Below are 19,332 nucleotides of genomic sequence, written 5' to 3' on the forward strand. Positions count from 1 at the left end.
TTTTTCTTTCACATTACTTTATCTCATTATTTATTACAAACTATTAAAAGATTATTCTCTTTGTAAATATATTTATTAATATTTTATTTCAGATTTTTTAAAAAATATAAAACTAAAAATTATTTTTAGAAAACACTAACAAAACACCTGTTGTTTTTTGAAAACTACAAAAACGGTTTTGTGTTCTCATTTCAAAAAACTTAATTTTGAAAACAAAACACAGAAAATAATGTCAAACATGCCCTAAAGCTTTCGAAACTAGAAAACTGAAGCAGTATCTGTTATATTATTTTATAATATAGTGTTTAGATTAAATAAATGTGACAAAGGGTGTCACATGTTGTAACATACAAATTAGAGTTACAACATTTGGATAGTGTGTAATATTCAAATGTGTAACAAATTTGAGAGTTACAATTTCAGTAACAAATTTGTAACTCCCAAATATTGCTCATTATTGTGTAGATTTGTTGTTACATAATTTTGATTTGAATTCCTCATAGCCATAAGTGAAATAGTTGTTGGAGACTTGGTTTTAACCTCAATATTGTGTTTGGGGGTTACAAAATCAATTGAGAGTTGTTTGGAATCGTTTGGAAAATTGCACAAAAAATATGTGCTGAAAATGCGTTGTGGTCGCGGCCTGTGGAACAGAGGCTCACAGCCGTAGCTAGTAATGGCTCTGGCTGCGGCTAGTGAGGCTGACAGCCAAGGCCATTTTTCCATTTCATTTTTTAATGGTTCCAAAAACTCATGTAACTCCCAAAACTCGTTTTTAATTTCATAAACATGCAATTAATCATTGATAACAACCATGAAGGTTGATGGAATTTGAAATTCAAAGGGTGTCTCAAAACTCTATAAATAGGAGCCTATTGCTCACTTGTAAGCCATAACATTGTCTATCTACTAGAACACTTGGCTAGAAAACACCTAGAGGCTTGATTATTCTAGAGAGCTATTTCCAAATTGTGAGAGTTCCCTTAGTGCTTGAGATAGGGGGAGATAAGCTTTTGGACAAAGTTTGTAAACCTTGTTCAAGTTGGTGATCCCCAATGCTCTTCACTTTTGTGGTGTGAGTGAGAGTGTTCTTCATTTCTTGTTCTTGTTATTTCTTTTTCTACAATTGTTTTTCTTCTTATTCTTATTTTTCTATATACTTGTATTTCTTGTTTAGAGTTGTAATCCTTTATTTCTTTTGTTTCAATACTATTACTTTATTTCTTTTGTTTCAATACTATTACTTTATTTATATCTTTTGTTTAGAGTTGTATTTCTCTATTCTCTTCTTCTACTTCTTCTCTTTGTAACTTTCAGTCATAGATTTGTAATCTTATTTAATCAATATTTGTTGTTTTTGTAATATTTTGCCTAGAGTTGTAATAGTTCACATATGTTCCATTGAGGCAACATATTATTTTATAACATTCAAAAGCTTACCCCTTCGTTTGTTTCAATGGAAGGTGAGACTATCAAAATCATAAACCAATACCTAATGAGGTTGGATAGGTTTGATGGATCCAATTTCACTAGGTGGCGAGAAAATGTGAGGTTTCTCTTGACCACTCTCAAGATTGCCTGCATCCTAGAGTCCACACTTGAACATCTCCCAATGCCATTCGACAATGACACTCCCGAGGTGGTGGAGAAAAGAAGGAAGAGGGAGGAGGACAATCTTTTTTGAAGGGGTCATATCCTCAACGCCCTATCTGATAGGCTCTATGATCTCTACCCCGAGACCAAGTCGGCAAAGGAGATTTGGGATGCACTTGAGACAAAGTTCAAGGCGGAACACGAAGGTACCAAAAAGTTTTTGATTTCTCAATTTGTTGACCCTCGATTTGCTCATTGAAACAGAGTCACTAAAAACGATAGAAATAAAATGAATTGAACTCAAGAAGGTAAACAACACCAAGATGTATAGTGGTTTGACCCCAAAGAATGGTAATGACCTATGCCCACTTAGTGTTTTTATTAATGTAGAACTTCAAAACCAGCGATCAGTGAACTAGGGTTCATGAGTTTCACGAGGTTGAAGATGAGAACAAGTTTTGTGGATAAAAACACTATCTTTCTCTCTTGATTACAAAATGATCCCCTAAATACAAAAATGGCCTCCTCCCTGCTATGAATCCCATGAGTCCTATTTATAGGCTCAAGGATGTACATGTGGGCCTATGAGACATCCTTAACTTGTATTACAAGCATATTTAAATAATAACAGAAATAATAATTGCAAATGACAAAAATTGACCAAAGCCATAGTCAACACTCAAGAGAAAAATTGAGGGTTACCCTCATTAGCCTCGGGCAAACAAAGCAGCCCAATATCTTGCCCCACGCGAGACCCATGTCTCATAGGAGGCCTTAGTGAAAATGCCCAGAAGGACCCAAGGGCCTCGCTATGCGAGGCTGCCCTCGCCCATGCGCGCCTGCCAAGGCCACAAGAGCCTCGCTATGCGAGGCTGCCCTTCCCCCGCGCACACCTGCCAAGGCAACAAGCGCCTCCCTATGTGAGGCTGCCCTTCCCCCGTGCGCACCTGCCAAGGCCACAAGGGCATCTCTATGCGAGATTGCGCTCGCCCACGCGCCTCACATCTTAGATGCGCGCCAACGCCTCGTACAGCGAGACACACCTCACCACGCCCGTGTGCGTCTCGCGAGGTACGACCACGCTAAGGAGCCTCACGCCACCACCGTCTCGTGGCCCTCATGCAACCCCATCACGCCTTGTGAGACCCATCCCCAAGCCTCGTGAATGTCTGAATCACGCATGGGTACTCACTTAAGCACCAAGGGTCTCGCCTTGTGAGGCCCATCCTCGAGCCTCGTGAATGCCCGGGTCACACATGGGTACTCACTTAAGCACCAAGGGTCTCGCCTTGTGTGACCCATCTCTGAGCCTCGTGAATGCCCAGGTCACACATGGGTACTCACTTAGGCACCAAGGGTCTCGCCTTGTGAGACCCATCCCCGAGCCTCGTGAATGCCCAAGTCACGCCTAGATACTCGCTTATGCATCAAGGGTCTCGCCTTGTGAGACCTATCCCCGAGCCTCGTGAATGCTCGGGTCATGCATGGGTACTCACTTAGGCACCAAGGGTCTCACCTTGTGAGACCCATCCCCGAGCCTCGTGAATACCCGGGTCACGCATGGGTACTCACTTAGGCACCAAGGGTCTCGCCTTGTGAGACCCATCCCCAAGCCTCGTACATGCCTATTTCCAGGCCTCGTACCTGGAGGTAAGGATGGGATAAAAGAACTATGGATCAACACTTACTAAAATATAAAGAAACCTAGAGAAGATATTTAGGTAAGGGGGACCACTAGGCATGAGATAAATGTACAAGCACGGGATGTACAACCCTGAAAAAGGGCAAAGGCACGACTCTGACATCTGTGTCCTACAAGTAATGGAGGTACGGATTTGTACAGAGAGTGGAAGCACTACATGCATACCTCTGACTATGTACCAGGCCGACACCATAACCTTCTGCTCCACCACGACCTGTGCCACTACCCTGACAATGTACCTATGTACAATCTTGTCCCCTGGGACCACAATGTATGGGGAGCCATTAGAGCTCTAGTATAAATAGATCATCACCCCTCCAGAAAAGGGGTTGGAAAATTCATTGTATGCTGAGGCTGTTAAGCAATATACGAATTTTACTCCATTATAGTTCTGCATATTTACTCTTTCAAGTTCTCTCAATCTTCTTCGAAGATATCTTTGGCAATACAGTCTCAGTTTTCTAACCTTATATCATTGACGAGATTTCACCGTCAATAGTTTGGTGCCGTCTGTTGGAAGAACGAGCATCAAGCCAACGTTCTTTCATCACTTCCAGAAAAGAAAGATGCCAAGGCATTCACAATGCTTGCGGCAACTACAAGACGTTGAGTTTCACCTGAATGAGGAGCGAATGAGGGCTTCCAGGAAAGACTCACCTCCGCCTAGGCATGGAGATATGCTGGAGGAATGTCCTCCCCCAGGGGAGGTGAAGGAAGCATCATACCCGACTGTCTAGCCTGACGGAGGTCACTCAGAACCGCCAGTGTACCCATATCCCCGGTCCCCAGTGGCACCATGCTCAGGCTACAAAGACACGGGTCCCTTGACGCACAGGCCAGGCAAGAGTCCCCGAGTACACTCGGTAAGTCCCAGCTCAAGGACTCACCTCTACGAGGATGAGATTCGCGATTTGCATAAAAAGACTCGAAGGCTGGAAACAGCGATAGAGAACATACAGGAGGTCTTAAACGACCTCCTGCAAGGAAAGTCGAGCATACCCCTTCCTAACGTAAAGAGAAGGAGCGTGAAAAAAGGGAAAATATTGTCCTCGCAGACGATGGAAGAACCCAACTTTCCACCAGTAAAACTCCCCAGACAAAGTACCATGGGGGACCTAGGCCGACGAAATGTCCCCAGGAGCAAGGGCGGAGGGAAGACGATGGTCGTAAGAATGAGGCAGAAGTCACCTCAAAAGAGGCGCCCCTTGGCCTAAGAAAAGAGCTCCATGGGAAGAGGTCAGAAGTAAGAAACACACCCTCCGCGGTTCCCCCGAGGAACACAACCAAGGCAAGGGATCAGCCTGAGAACCCACAAGACTCCTTATGCAAAAGGAGGAGGGGACTAGACATCAAAATCTAGCACCCTCAAGGCAAGATTATCACCATACCTGGGGGGCACAGAAATGATGAAGAATTTGACCATGACTCGCCCTTCACAAGGGAGATCCAGGCTGAGCAAATATCCACCAACCTCAGAGAGCCTTGCATGACTCCATACGAGGGTACTATGGACCCAAAGTATCACTTAGACTATTTCATCAACTTGATGAGGTTAAGAGGGGTCAACAGCAGAGCAAAATGTCATTTCTTTGTTGTTACATTTAAAGGTGTTGGATAAAAGTGGTTCAAGAGGATAAGGCCGGGAACAATCAAATCATGGCAGCAAGTCTCTGGCGAATTTCTTCAGCAGCACCGTGCGATCTGTGATTACGTTATGCCAATTACCAGCCTCGCTAACATAAAGCAAGGAGAAAATGAAAGTCTGAAGAACTATATCCATAGGTTCAATATGGAGGCAACAAAGGTGGGAAGTTTAACCAAAGCGGAGCTCAAGATGGCTATTACAGCCGGAGTTCGCTAGGAAGCAAGTTATGGGGTAGCATGCTCAAAAGAGAAGTTTTGAATTTAGATGATTTCTTTGACAAAGCACAAAAGTACATATGTGTGGAAGAGGGCCATAAGAACTCGCATGTTGAAGAAAGTGAACCTTCCTCCAGTTGCACTGCTACCAATACGTCTGAAGATTCCATATAGAAGGGGACTTCATGCTAGAGGGGTCACTGACCAAGGTTAAAATTGGACGGGGACCATTTAGCCATAAAAGTCCCGACCCGAGGGGGGATCACCTCAAAAAATCGTAAAAGGGTCTCAAGGTAGACGCTTGCAAAAAGGTTCTCAAAGTAGACACTTGCAAAAAGGGTCTCAAAGAAGACGCTTGTGAAAAGGGTCTCAAAGAAGACACTTGCAAAAAGGGTCTCAAAGAAGATGCTTGTGGAAAGGGTCTCACAAAAGATGCTTGCAAAAAGGGTCTCACAGAAGATGCTTGCAAAAAGGGTCTCGAAGAAGACGCTTGCAAAAATAGTACTATGCCTAATGACTAGAAGGATGCTTCTCGCAAGAAATAATAAGCGCGCGCAAAAATACATAAAAGGATAGCAAGAACCCAAGTGGTCAACATATCCTTACAAGTAATCAAAGTGCACCAACGGACACAGATCACCCAGAAGTACCACCAGAGCATAGGGAGTGTAGCATTATTATGAGTCTACCAGGAAGCCTAAAGACTTCCTAATAGACTGGGGGGCAAGTGTAAAATCCAAAAATTGACCAGAGCCATAGTCAACACTCAAGAGAAAAATTGAGGGTTACCCTCATTAGCCTCGGGCAAATAAAGCAGCCCAATATCTTGCCCCACACGAGACCCATGTCTCATAGGAGGCCTTAGCGAAAATGCCCAGAAGGACCCAAGGGCCTCGCTATGAAAGGCTACCCTCGCCCACGCGCACCTGCCAAGGCCACAAGGGCCTCGCTATGCGAGGCTGCCCTTCCCCCGCGCACGCTTACCAAGGCCACAAGGGCCTCGCTATGCGAGACTGCCCTTCCTCTGTACACACCTACCAAGGCCACAAGGGCCTCACTATGCGAGGCTGCCCTTCCCCCGCGTGCGTCTGCCAAGGCCACCAGGGCCTTGCTATGCAAGGCTACCCTCGCTCGCGCACCTCGCAACCCAGATGGCGCCAACGCCTCGCACAACGAGACACACCTCACCACACCCGTGTGCGTCTCGTGAGGTACGACCACGCTAAGGAGCCTCGCGCCACCACCGTCTCGTGGCCCTCATGCAACCCCATCACGCCTTGTGAGACCCATCCCCGAGCATCGTGAATGCCCGGTACTAACTTAGGCACCAAGGGTCTCGCCTTGTGAGACCCATCCTCGAGCCTCGTGAATGCCCGTGTCACACATGGGTACTCACTTAGGCACCAAGGGTCTCGCCTTGTGAGACCCATCCCCGAGCCTCGTGAATGCCCAAGTCATGCCTAGATACTCGCTTAGGCATCAAGGGTCTCGCCTTGTGAGACCTATCCCCGAGCCTCGTGAATGTCCGGGTCACGCATGGGTACTTACTTAGGCACCAAGGGTCTCGCCTTGTGAGACCCATCCCCGAGCCTCGTGAATGCCCGGGTCACACATGGGTACTCACTTAGGCACCAAGGGTCTAACCTTGTGAGACCCATCCCCAAGCCTCGTACATGCCTATGTCTAGGCCTCGTACCTAGAGGTAAGGACGGGATAAAAAAAAGTATGGATCGAGACTTACTAAAATATAAAGAAACCTAGAGAAGATATTTAGGTAAGGGGGACCACTAGGTATGAGATAAATGTACAAGCACGGGATGTACAACCCTGAAAAAGGGCAAAGGCATGACTCTGACATATATGTCCTACAAGTAGTGGAGGTACGTATTTGTATAGAGAGTGGAAGCACTACATGCATACCTCTGACTCTGTACCAGGCCGACACCATAACCTTCTGCTCCACCACGACCTGTGCCACTACCCTGACAATGTACCTATGTTCAATCTTGTCCCCTGGGACCACAATGTATGGGGCGCCATTAGAGCTCTAGTATAAATAGATCATCACCCCTCCAGAAAAGGGGTTGGAAAATTCATTGTATGCTGAGGCTGTTAAGCAATATACGAATTTTACTCCATTATAGTTCTGCATATTTACTCTTTCAAGTTCTCTCAATCTTCTTCGAAGATATCTTTGGCAATACAGTCTTAGTTTTCTAACCTTATATCGTTGACGAGATTTCACCGTCAACAATAATATTTACATATAAAGATAGTCAAATATCCTAGAAATATCTAACTCATAATTGCATTTGAATTCTGGCCGGTCCTACGAGCAAATCTGGTTGTATATTTCAGCACATGTTCTTCCTTGTTGTTCAGCATATTCCTTGTGCCCATCGAGTAGCTTAATTTTCCTCTTGATAATCTGATCATTGGTTAACCAAGGTTTTAGCAATAATTAATCATGTGTTATCCAGGTGGGCCCCAATCGTGCCATGTCATCACACAAATATTTTGGGTAAACATTTGCTCCCAAGTTTATTTTAGTGCGATCAACATTTAATACACTTATTCGACCAGAAATCCAGCTGACCTGTTGCATTTGTCAGTACTTACTTTTTTGAGAAGGTAAGTCATCATTTCCCTTTCGATTCCCCAGACACGTTTTGATGGTTATTACGATTCCCTATGCTTTGAAAATTGATTCTCATCATTACTTCGCATAAATACTCTGAACAATATAAATATAAGCCCTCTCACTTCTTTTCAATTTTTACATGATTCTTCTCTCTCCTCAAGAACACTGGAGAAAACCTCCAAGAAACCCAGCAATTTCAATTCAACCCAAGGCACTCTTCGATCAACTTCGAATACCGCCTTCATACTTCTTTCAACAATTTTTGTTTCAAGTAATTCAAATCTCCTCTTACTTTTACCGCAGATTTCATGTATTTTTCCTCTGATTTAAACATTTTCACTACTGGGTTTATACTATTCTTGAGAAATTTTTGGGTAATCGAGTTTAGGAAAAAATACATAGGATGATTATGCTAGAGCGGGGATTTTAGGCAGTATAATGTCAAGACAATGTTTTAAAATACATAGGGAGTATATTTACGCTGATTCGGGTCTAGAATCAAAGTGAAAATTCGATTTTGAGTGTTTTGGGAAAACTGGGTTTTTCACGCTTGTGTTTCAAAGTTGAAAAGATTTTCTAAAAAAACTTTTCAAATTCGATTTTTGATCCGTTTGCCCACCCTACTCGTATGCTTATTTTGTTTTTATCAAGATGTTGTTGGTTGTATAAAAGCTTAATTTTTAAACACGAGCAGCATTCACTACAACAAAAACCCATTTCCATAACACAAAAATTTAATACTTTTTAAAAAGTATTATAATAGGTAAATAAGTATATAGGTGTAGGTGGCTTAAATTTTGGCGCCTAATTTTTCACCACCCAAAAAAGTTTCCCACGGTCCCTTTAAATATATCAAAATTTGTTTTATCTGATACCTTTTTTCCCCTTCTCCATCTCGTCTCTCTCTTCCCTTCGCCCTAGCTGCACTCCCGTAACCACCATCATCCTCAGCTCCGACCACCTAACCACCATCCCCACACCCGTTTTTCTCCGAGCCAAGCTCCAAATCTCAGGCACCCGTGAACCCAACCCCCGAACCAAGTGACCCCAGGTGCGAGCCCACCTCTGCGTGCCTTCGACCCAGTGCGACTTCCATTCGCGGGCCACCACCAAGCTTACGTCGTTGAGGAGAAGATGAAAGGTTCTTTTCATTTTCCTTATGACATTTTGTTTGTGATTCATCGCTATCCCTTGTTTCCTTGAACTGTGTTATATGATCATAGTGAAGTAATTTAAAATTTCTTAATAATAATAATAATTTAGGGATCTGTCCAAAATTTTGCAAGTTTTTTAAGCTAAAGCCCTTTGTCCATAGCCGAGAAAAAGAAGAAGAAAAGATGCAGCAGAGAAAATCCACATATGGAAGGCCTACTGGAACGAACGGTTTCGATTTCTCCTACCGCATGGTCGTTGAATCTAGTGAGTTTCATCTCCTATTTCGATTCAATTCAATTTTCATTTCAGTTTTTAGTCTGATTTAATCTCTTTTGTTCTACCTCATTAGACCCGACTTTGGTTCTAATGTAAGTTTTTTTTTTATTTGAATTTGAATTTTAGGGTATCAAAGAGTAGCTGAAGGAAAGTCCCACCTCTCTAAGCTAATTTTTGTTCAGGTATATTTGAATTGCTTGCTTGTAATTTCTGCAAATCATTACAGAAATTTCATCAAGTAGCTGCTTCATTTTACTTAGTGTAATTTGTATTTTAGATTTCATAAACCATTCAATTTGACAGAACTATTGAAAATCATATATTTTGTCTTCAATTTGTTGTCCTTGTGTTCTTTTCCGTTTCTTCAAAGTTGAACCACTCTTCTTGTTAGTTCATGTGGTGCTGTGTATGCAGGTATTGGGAATGTAGCTGTGATTTTGTTTCCCATACTTATGTATTCTTTCCAAATGGGTGCAACTGGTGCAGCAATTTCCACAGTTGTGTCTCAGTACGTGTTCTTTGACTAGCATTGCAAATTTTCTTTAGTTTTTGCTGTGATAATCCCTTGACATAAGAGCTTGCTCGAATGTTTATATATCAGATATGTTGTCACCTTCTTAATGCTATGGTTTCTAAATAAAAGAGCAATACTACTGCCTCCAAAGATGTGATCATTACAATTTGGAGGATACACAAAATCTGGTAAATTTGGTTTTGTTTTTCATTTTTTTCTTAAAATATTAAAAAATAAAAATAATTCTTATGTTATTGAACTTCCCTCTTTTGTATGAAGATGCTTTCTTGTCTTACAATTTGACTGAAGCATAACCAGTCAATTGATATATAGTATGTTCTGTTTTTTAGTTTACTTTTCTTTAGCAAAAATATTACATGTTTCTCTGTTTTAGACACGTTGACCTTTTTCTTTGCCTGTTATAACTAAGGTGTTATATTTTTATTTGATTCTTTCATATATTTTGGGATGTTGTAGGTGGTTTTCTTCTTGGAAGAACTCTTGCTATATTAACAACCATGACTTTGGGGACATCAATGGCTGCTTGTCAAGGCCCGGTTGCAATGGCTGCTCATTAGATATGCATACAAGTATGGTTGGTTGTTTCGCTTCTGGTTGATGCCCTGGGTGCATCTGCACAGGTATTATCTCTTTCTTTGACTTATATTGCTTGCTATAATGTTTTGATCCTACTAAAGTTGCCCTTGTTTTGGACCACTAGTTTTGGCAAAGTTCTGCTTATTATTATTGTTTTTTTTTTGCTCATACTGGTCAATAATAGAGGGATACTTTAGTTTTAAATTTGTTGAAATTTCTCTCTGCATAGTCAGCGTCTGCACATGATTTGTCTCTGTTGATTTATGAGTTGTTTACTTGTAGGTTTTGACTGCAAGTTATATGTCTAAAGGTGATTATAAGACAGTGAAGGAAATTGCTCACTATGTACTGAAGGTAAGGTCTTTTTTTCTGTGTTAATTATTTATCGAGTTTTCTTGTACCTAAAGATTTTTGAATGTCTTACCCATTGAGTTTTTATATATTTTAATTTAACTGTCTATCAGGTAGGATTGCTCACAGGTCTTGCCTTGTCTGCAATTTTGGGTCTATCTTTTGGTTCATTAGCTACTCTGTTCACCAAGGATGCTGAAGTACTAGCAATTATTGGTACTGGAGTATTGGTATGTGTATATTTGTTGTTCATAAGTCTAATTTCTTTTCATTTGCCTTTGGGTAACTGGCCATGTATACACTTCATAATGACGCTTTCTAAAACTGTTACAGTTTGTCCGTGCTAGTCAACCTCTGAACGCACTAGCTTATGTTTTTTATGGTCTCCATTATGGTGCTTCGGATTTTTCATATGCTGCCCGTGCCATGGTATGCTGAACTTTTGAAAATCTCAAAAATTTTATTTTTTGGGTCTGATCCGAAGATTGCATATTTTGCTCATTTTGACTACTCTTTTTGTTTTTCATAGATGGTGGTGGGAGGAATGTCTTCTGCATTTTTGCTATATACTCCGGCATTCATTGGTCTTCCCGGGATTTGGTTAAGGCTGACTCTGTTTATGGGTTTGCGGGTGGCGGCTGGATTTTACAGGTATGCATACAATATTTGAGTTCCTTTTTCTTAATTAAAACAATAAAAGAAATAAAATTTATGATGAAGCATTAGATTGCTTACTTATTTCTAATGGTTATATTTGATAATGGTTGAAGCGTGTCTATGAGTTTAATTTGCTATTTTGTATTGGAATGAAAGATAACTAAAAAGTGGGGATCTATTTTTGAACCTTGTTTGCTTCAATCTACTAATTGCTTACAAAAATAGAAGAAGCTCTATTCTATTTTTTATTTTTTTTCCTATAAGCTAATTTTTAGTTTTGTACCTCTATTGTTAGTGGTCTTGGAATTCAGCGATAGCGGATACTCTGTTTGGCAGTGGAATTTTCTCTTCCTTCATCTCTTAGCTTATTGTTTCTCTTTTGTGTTTTTTGATGGTTTAACACAATGCTATCTTTTGGGCTATTAGCTTTCTGATCTGAACAACACAAAAGAACAATTTCTATCAAATATTACTTGATGTAAATACTATGCTTTAATTTATCTTTGACTTCTATCACTTTGCTTAGTTTATGATTGGTCTATTTTTCAAAATAAAATAATTTACCAAGTAAACAATAGACTTTATAGCATGTAATTCTTGAGACTAGTATGAATAGAACTGATTTTTTATTAGAGAGCAAGCCTTATTTTTTTAATTTGTAAATATTATATTGTTTTTCAGCATTTGGGTTAGCATTTATAACTTGAATTTCAAATTGGAAGGTCACTTTTGTTTTAATACTATGAAAATTTCAGGGTCATGTATAGTTTCTCCTTGAAATTAACATGATTTTACTTTTCATTATATAGTTTCTCCTTTAATTTTCTTAATTTGACCTAACTGAAGAGAATCTACTTCTATTTTTGTTGTTATTGAATTTTTGGAGCTTGTTTTCCTTGGTCAAAAATAAAATTTTATTTTAGCAAGAATGAAAAAGATAAAATATACTATAGTTGTTGCATCACTTTATGTCTTAATCAATTGTTAGTAACTTGATCTTGGGAATTGGTAGTTTAGTTTGTTGGCTGGAATTTCATTGCATTAGAAAGCTTTAAGACTGCATCGAGCATAATATTTGGTTGACATGTCTTTGCTTACAACCTGGTTAGATGTTTGCTTCATAATGTATAATGATATGACTTAAGTCAAGTTTTTGTGCCATGCTTGCTTGATTTCTTGTTGTGTTAATAGTATGTTGTTGAATGTGGTGATTTTTTTGGTCTAAAGTGGCTAAAATGATTCTGCTCTACTTTAATATGGTCAAGGCAAACTATGTTATAAAGTATGTGGAAGAACGTTTAAATTGCATTTTATTTCAGTAGCTATTAATTTTGATAAACACCTCATAGGAATGGAGGTGCTCATTGTGTGTTCTCTTAAGAAATCATCTAGTCTCCTGGACTTGTAATTCACTTTTACGCTATCTTCTCTTCATAGTTTTGACTAAATAATTTCTATTCTCACTGCTATTAAATGTGAGAGATGTCTTAAATCCGGATCATTAATTGCTTTGAAATTATTTTTATCACCTTAAACCCTCTATAAATGTTACCAAGTATTTAGTTGCATATAATTATCTCAATTATCTATTGATCAAAAAATGATTCTATTCTTTCAGATCTAACTTGAATCATGCTTATGCTTGTTGTGTGCAATGCTTGCAGTTTGGATTTTATTGTGATTTTTTGTGAGCTTATTTTTATGTCAAGTTGAGAGCATGGCAGCTTGTTAACTTGGCACTTTAAAATTTCTCACATTTTTTGGATTATGGTCTGAGGTGAGTAGTGGCTGTAGTGATGAACCATGGTCATTAATAGGCTTATGATGCTACCTTGTTCTGTATTACTATGTTCTGTACCTTTAGAGGATTTCAAGGATGAAGTCTCTCTTTTAATTGCTGAAGACTCATGGTTCTTGGTTTTGACAATGGATAATGATGTAGGATTTTTGAAATCTGATCACAACATAAAACTAAGAACCCACTTCTGAATTATCTTAAGTTGTTTGATCTCACCAAGGAATTATCTTTTGCTGCTGGTTTTAATGAAGTTTGAAGTGGTTTGGTGCTATTATCAGTAATCATTCCATAACTTTAAATTTCAGCCAAATGTACTGAACAATTGTTGTGGCTGGAAAGCATCAATTATATGTTTGTTTTGTTTTTAGACAGAGCAAAGGGAATTACTGGCTTTGATTTTCTTGTTCTTTTTTCACTTATTGTTTATGTTCTTGATTTTATAATTATCATTTTTCTTGCTCTCATTGGTTGTCCTGAGAATGAGGATAATGAAAAGTTGGGTTTCATTTCTTTGTTGTTTGTATTTTTGTAAGAAATCAACATTCAGAGGCTGGGGTGATGTCTTTTATTTTATTTTTTGAGATGCAGAGGTGATGCTTTAAAAGTATTAATTATTATCAAATGAGTTGAGGTATTTTTTGAGCCAAATGTTGGTTTGGTTTTGTGATTGGAGAATAGTGGATTGTATGTATGTTGATGATCATATATTGCTATATCGCATAGAGAGAAAATGAACTCTAGTCTTGGTGTTTGGAGTGTAGAGAGATTTATTCTTCTTCTTTGTTTATGATAGACATACAAAAATTCAAATAAAGAAGACTATAACTTAACTATCCCAAAATTGAGAATAGTTTCTGGTAACATACTGTCCTTACTCAGATAAGGTAACAAATAATAGGTTAGTATGGTATCCTCAATTTTTGATTGAAAACGGATGAGAGAAACAAAATAGTAAGCAAAGTATTATGGAAACTGGAAAGGCTTCTCAGATTAGCTGGGGGCTGATGCCATTGTCTTACATATGAATGGTCTAGAATCTGTGAAACTGAGACACTAAAACACAGCTAACAAAGAATAGCACCACATTAACTGAACCATTTATTACTCATGTAGAATAAAATCACTCTGTAGACACTAAAACACAGCTAACACTAGAATATTTGATTTTTGCATACCTGATCTTGCAACAAGTTTATATGTTTTATCCTCGTGCTTAGTTAAAATCACTTTGATTGTTGCAGCAATCACAAGTGCATGTGCAAAGTGCATAGTTTGAGGTTTTCAAACAGGTTGCTGCATTTTGTTTATGCAATATTTTTTCATGGCAACTTTTCATTTGGCTAGAAAATAATTGCTGGAAAACTTGTTATATGTAGAAGTTGAACCTTGCATATAATTTTGATATTCCACTGCTCTGAAAATATTTGAAAAATGTTATACTCCAAATCCAAACCTAATACTAATCCAAAAGTAAAAAAAAAGAACAGAATAAGTAAAGAATAAATGAAGTACCTAACGTATAATAACAAGAGTGGGCAGTAACCAAACAAATTAAGAACTGAAACAATTGCAGAAATAGAGCACCTGATTTTTTTTTTTAGTACCATTTGATCTATATAATATACATGGATATATACATGTAACATCATCCATACATTATATATCAATGAAAAATTGAAAATAAATCTCATGTTTCATATCAGGCAATGAGTCTATATTCCTCAGTATTACTATCTGCTATTGATATTTGATTTCCATGTCCAGGAGAGGATATTTTTGTATGCATCTATTTGGCAATCTTGATATTATTATTTGATGATGAGGGTGAAAATAACTTAATAGCTTGATGCTAAATTCTTATTTTCTTTCCCAATTTCCATGAGCCTAGTTCATAGCTCCTACCAGTTTTTCTTCTGGGTTTATTCTGGCTATATAGTGGCTGTAGTTAAGGTGTTTGGTCAAAAGCAGATCTCTTTAATGCTTTAAATTTTGTTATCTATGTTTCTGTAAATCCGCTTGTATTCGGACCAATTGCAGCGGCGCAGGAAGGGAATCCTCCAACAGGTTCTGTCAGCTCTCTTCTTTCTTTGTATTCAACTTTTTCTTTGTTATTATCAAATTGATTGAAAGCTGAAATAGTTATTATTGAGAAGATTGAATGCTGAAATAGATAATATAGAATTGAGCAGTGGGTTTATACTTTATATTTTTGTGAGTAATTGATGTGGTTACTGGTTTATATATTGCTTAATATCTTGTTTCCACTTGAGAAGATTCATTTGGACATTTGGTTTCAAATCTTTTATTTTGCTCAGCTTTTCATTTTTCAAGCACACAAGTGTTTGGCAAAATGTGTCAGAGAATATTAAGAATATTTGATGTTTTGAACTTATTGTTTGTTTCACAAAATGTCTCAGAGAATTATAATCATATTTTAAATGATTGTTTGTTTGAATAGTAAGAATGTCTCAGAGAATATATATATGTCATGATCTTTGTAATCAATCTCATTTTTACACACTAGAAAAAACTAAGATCAGTTGGGCAGTTTACAATTGGATTTTTGCCACCCGAAATATACATTGGTTTGGTTGAACACTATAATATACATGTGTACCTATAAGATACAAAATAAACATATAAGAATCTGATCTCACTTGGCTAGTGGTTGCTCATTTTTTTGTTCTGTTACCAGAAAAAATATTTGGACATGGAAGTAGTGTGTTCAAAAGTTTCAAACTTTGGATTATTTTGGCTTTTATTGATTGTTGCTTTTACTAGTAGGCAGAAGTTAGGCTTTGTTTTAAGTTGCATGTTTTGTTGCTTTAGTCGTTGTTTTGCATGGTAGTACATCATGCTATACCCTGCTGTTTCGTCAAGTTTTGGAGTTATTACAAATTTAATTTAAACTTTATATGCTTACAGGTGGAAACTAGCTTAAGTCTTATGTTCTTAATAATAAAAGGACTTTTTTTTTACAATGTGCAGGTATATTGAGATGATTTCTTTGGAGCAATTCTTGACAACATTTGTAGTTGAGGCCTTTAGAATGGAAGAATGTATTTCACTAATTTTTGTATACATTTCTTTTTTTGTATTTAGTGATAAAGGAATCTGAATTGGGCATAAATTATGTTGTAATATGATTTCTTAAGCCTAGACTAGTTGACTAAATATTGTAATTACATTTGAGTAATTAATAAAAATCTATTTATGTTACCTTATTTGGGTTCAACTTTCATATTTGTTTTCCTAGTTTGTGCAAGTAAAAAAAAATTATGTTTCTCTAAGCTAATATAACACATGTGTTATACTAAAGTGTAGTATAACACAAATAATGTGTTATACTAAAGTATAGTATAACATAAAAAATGTGTTATACTAAAGTGTAGTATAACACAAAAAATGTGTTATACTAAAGTGTAGTATAACACAAATTTATAAGTATTGAAATGTGTTATATAATCGACTATAAATAACATAATTAAACACTTATCTATTTATTAAAATAGCACAGAAATTGTGTTATCATTGACAGTATAATAACACATCTGTATAACAATGATAAAGTGTTATGTAAAGTACCCTAACCTACGATAACATAGTCAGTCTTAACACATCAAAAAGTGTTATGGTATGTTTTGATAACACATTTTCAGTGTTATTAAAAGCATTTTTTCTTGTAGTGATTATCCTTGCTTTTCTTTTTCCTCTATCTATTGGTCATAGATGCTCACTTCCCCTTTGCTCTTCTCAGATATTCATGCATGATCCCTGGGGAGGTGAGAGACCAATACACAACGATCTTCTCGCTTTGCTGTTTGAGGATCAAGAACAACCTTCTTTGTCTTTTCTAGAACCTTAGGCATCACACCCAAACCCTACAAACAGTCTTTCTCACAATCCTTCATAGAACCAACTGAATATGGGTCGTGTAAAACACATCGCTCACAGAAAAGGAAAACCCACAAACTCTCATACCAGCCAACTTGCAGCCAATACTAAGGGTTCCTCAAATAACCCTCAACCCTTAAATTGTGCACCACCAGATATCCAGCCCAAGGCTCGTCAACATTAGGGCCCTCGAGCAAAGGCATCCTAGTACATCGCCCCTCCAAGCATCATATCGACCATGATGGTGGCTAAGTATCCCAAGAAGTATGGGCTTCTTGGGATAACTTTATACAAACCTACATCGACCAGAGGGCAAACATGCCCGGAGGCGCTTACAACACCTGGTCGAGGTATCACATAGAAGCAGGGGCAATCTTGCCCTTGCATGACTTTTTCTGAGGGGTGGCCAATTATTTTGAGGCTTCCCCTATTCAAATAACTCCCAATGGATATAGAGTACTTTCAGCACTCTATATCTTATACAACCACAAAAAATGGCCTGTGCCTACCCATCACAAGATCAACTATCTGTTCGATCTCAAATCCAACCTTAATCAAAGCAATATGGGGTTTTTCCTCTTCTACCACAAGGAATCCGCTCGTACATTCTTGAGTGACATAACCTAAAAGTCCAATGTAGGGAAGTACTTCCAAGAGTACTTCCTTATGACCGACTTAGTCGCAGAAAACATGGCATTCACATGAGGAGGTAAACTTTTTAATCTCTGCTCAACATTTATCTAGGCGCTTTGCATTTTTCCCTTGTTCTTAGTTGGCTTGCGTTGTACTTAGGTCCATGGCATCGACCAAACCCCACTTCAGAAATGGAGCTAAGAGCTATAACCATGGCCAGCACGATGAACATAGAAAAAAATGTCAAGGAGCTGGTCACGGAGAGCAACTTGAGGCTGGTCGGCCTTTTAGAACCTCACCAATAAGTGAGGGAATCAACCACGGGGAGTGCCACTAAGGAGGGCACTGAAGGACAAGAAAACCTCGAGCAGCAACAAGATGTGTCACAGCCCCAAACATGTCAACCAATAGGAGTGACCATTTGGGAACCAAGTCCCAACACTCGTCCAGCCAGTACGCCTCCCCAACATGGGAGGGGAAAACAAAAATTACCTTAATATATTGGTCCTATACTTGAATCCTTTGATGAGAACAATATAGATATTTCACTCTTAGATAAACTGCCTATCCCTTATCATCCATTTGATATGGATGACAACTTTAAATTTACAACCAGTAGTTTTAGTTTGGAATTCTTCGAGGAAAATAGTGAGTGTAGCAGTAGTTCTTTAAACAATGTAGCGACCAATAATTGTAGCTCAGGTATATCACTTAGAATTTCTTTTAGTTTGTTTCCTTATCATGCCAAACAATTTCTTGACTTATCTGCTCGTTTGTTTGTCTTGTAGTCATGCAAACTGATGACGCATTCAAGGAAACGAATGCGATTAGAAGATCCTCCAGCATCCACTCCTTCCAGAACTACTACACCTCCCCCACCTCTTATTGTTGTGCCCTCCAAAGACCAGGTGGCTCTGGCAGAAGAGTCGTTGAACAATGCCTATCGCTCAGCCAATGATAGAATTCAAAAGCTAGCCAAACACCGTAGTAACCAAGAAGCTTTTGTTGCTTTCTCCTCACTGCCACATTACCAGATCCTTGGTCGGGGATTAAACGAAATCCTCAGCGTAAGTTCCTAGTGCCTTTAGTTGTATTCAAACACACTTTCTTTGTATAATTTCTGACGACTTTATCTATCTTCTATTCACAGGGTATTCTTACCTTACACAATGGTTGGCGCCACGCTGAGGAACTTAACGCCAAACATGCTGAGGAGATCAAGGCATGGAAGGCTAAATTCAAGGTAGCTGAAGACAAAGCCAAGACGGCTGAAGACAAAGCTGCCAATTTGATCGAGGAGCTGAGAAAAGCCAAGAATATCTAGATAAGGCTGTTGTTGCCAAGGAGAAGTTTAAAGAAGCCTTCGAAACTAACTAGTAAGAAGCAGCCAAACATCAAGAGGAACTAGAGGCAAGCATGAAGGAGGCGAACAACCTAGAAGGGTGAGTGAAGCTTCTCGAAGAGTAAAATGCTGAAAACCTGGAGAAGTTTCGAGGAGCTGCCTTCACCTGCTTTTATATGTTTTGGAAGAACAACCCCGAGGCAAACTTTGACTTTCTTTCTAAGAAGGTAAAACAGGTCAAACTTGCCAAGTGCGCTGCTCGCTTAGAGGAGGAAAAAGATTCCCCAGAGTCTAATGAAATCTCCCTGGAAATGGCCAT

At 38.7% G+C, this 19,332-nt stretch overlaps 1 pseudogene; it reads left to right on the forward strand.

The window, feature by feature from the left end:
* Nucleotides 1-9,133: 9,133 nt before the first annotated feature.
* Nucleotides 9,134-18,995, forward strand: LOC133817011 (protein DETOXIFICATION 45, chloroplastic-like; annotated as a pseudogene).
* Nucleotides 18,996-19,332: the final 337 nt, after the last annotated feature.

Source organism: Humulus lupulus, chromosome 1, assembly GCF_963169125.1.
Source record: "Humulus lupulus chromosome 1, drHumLupu1.1, whole genome shotgun sequence".
Taxonomy (NCBI): Eukaryota; Viridiplantae; Streptophyta; class Magnoliopsida; order Rosales; family Cannabaceae; genus Humulus; species Humulus lupulus.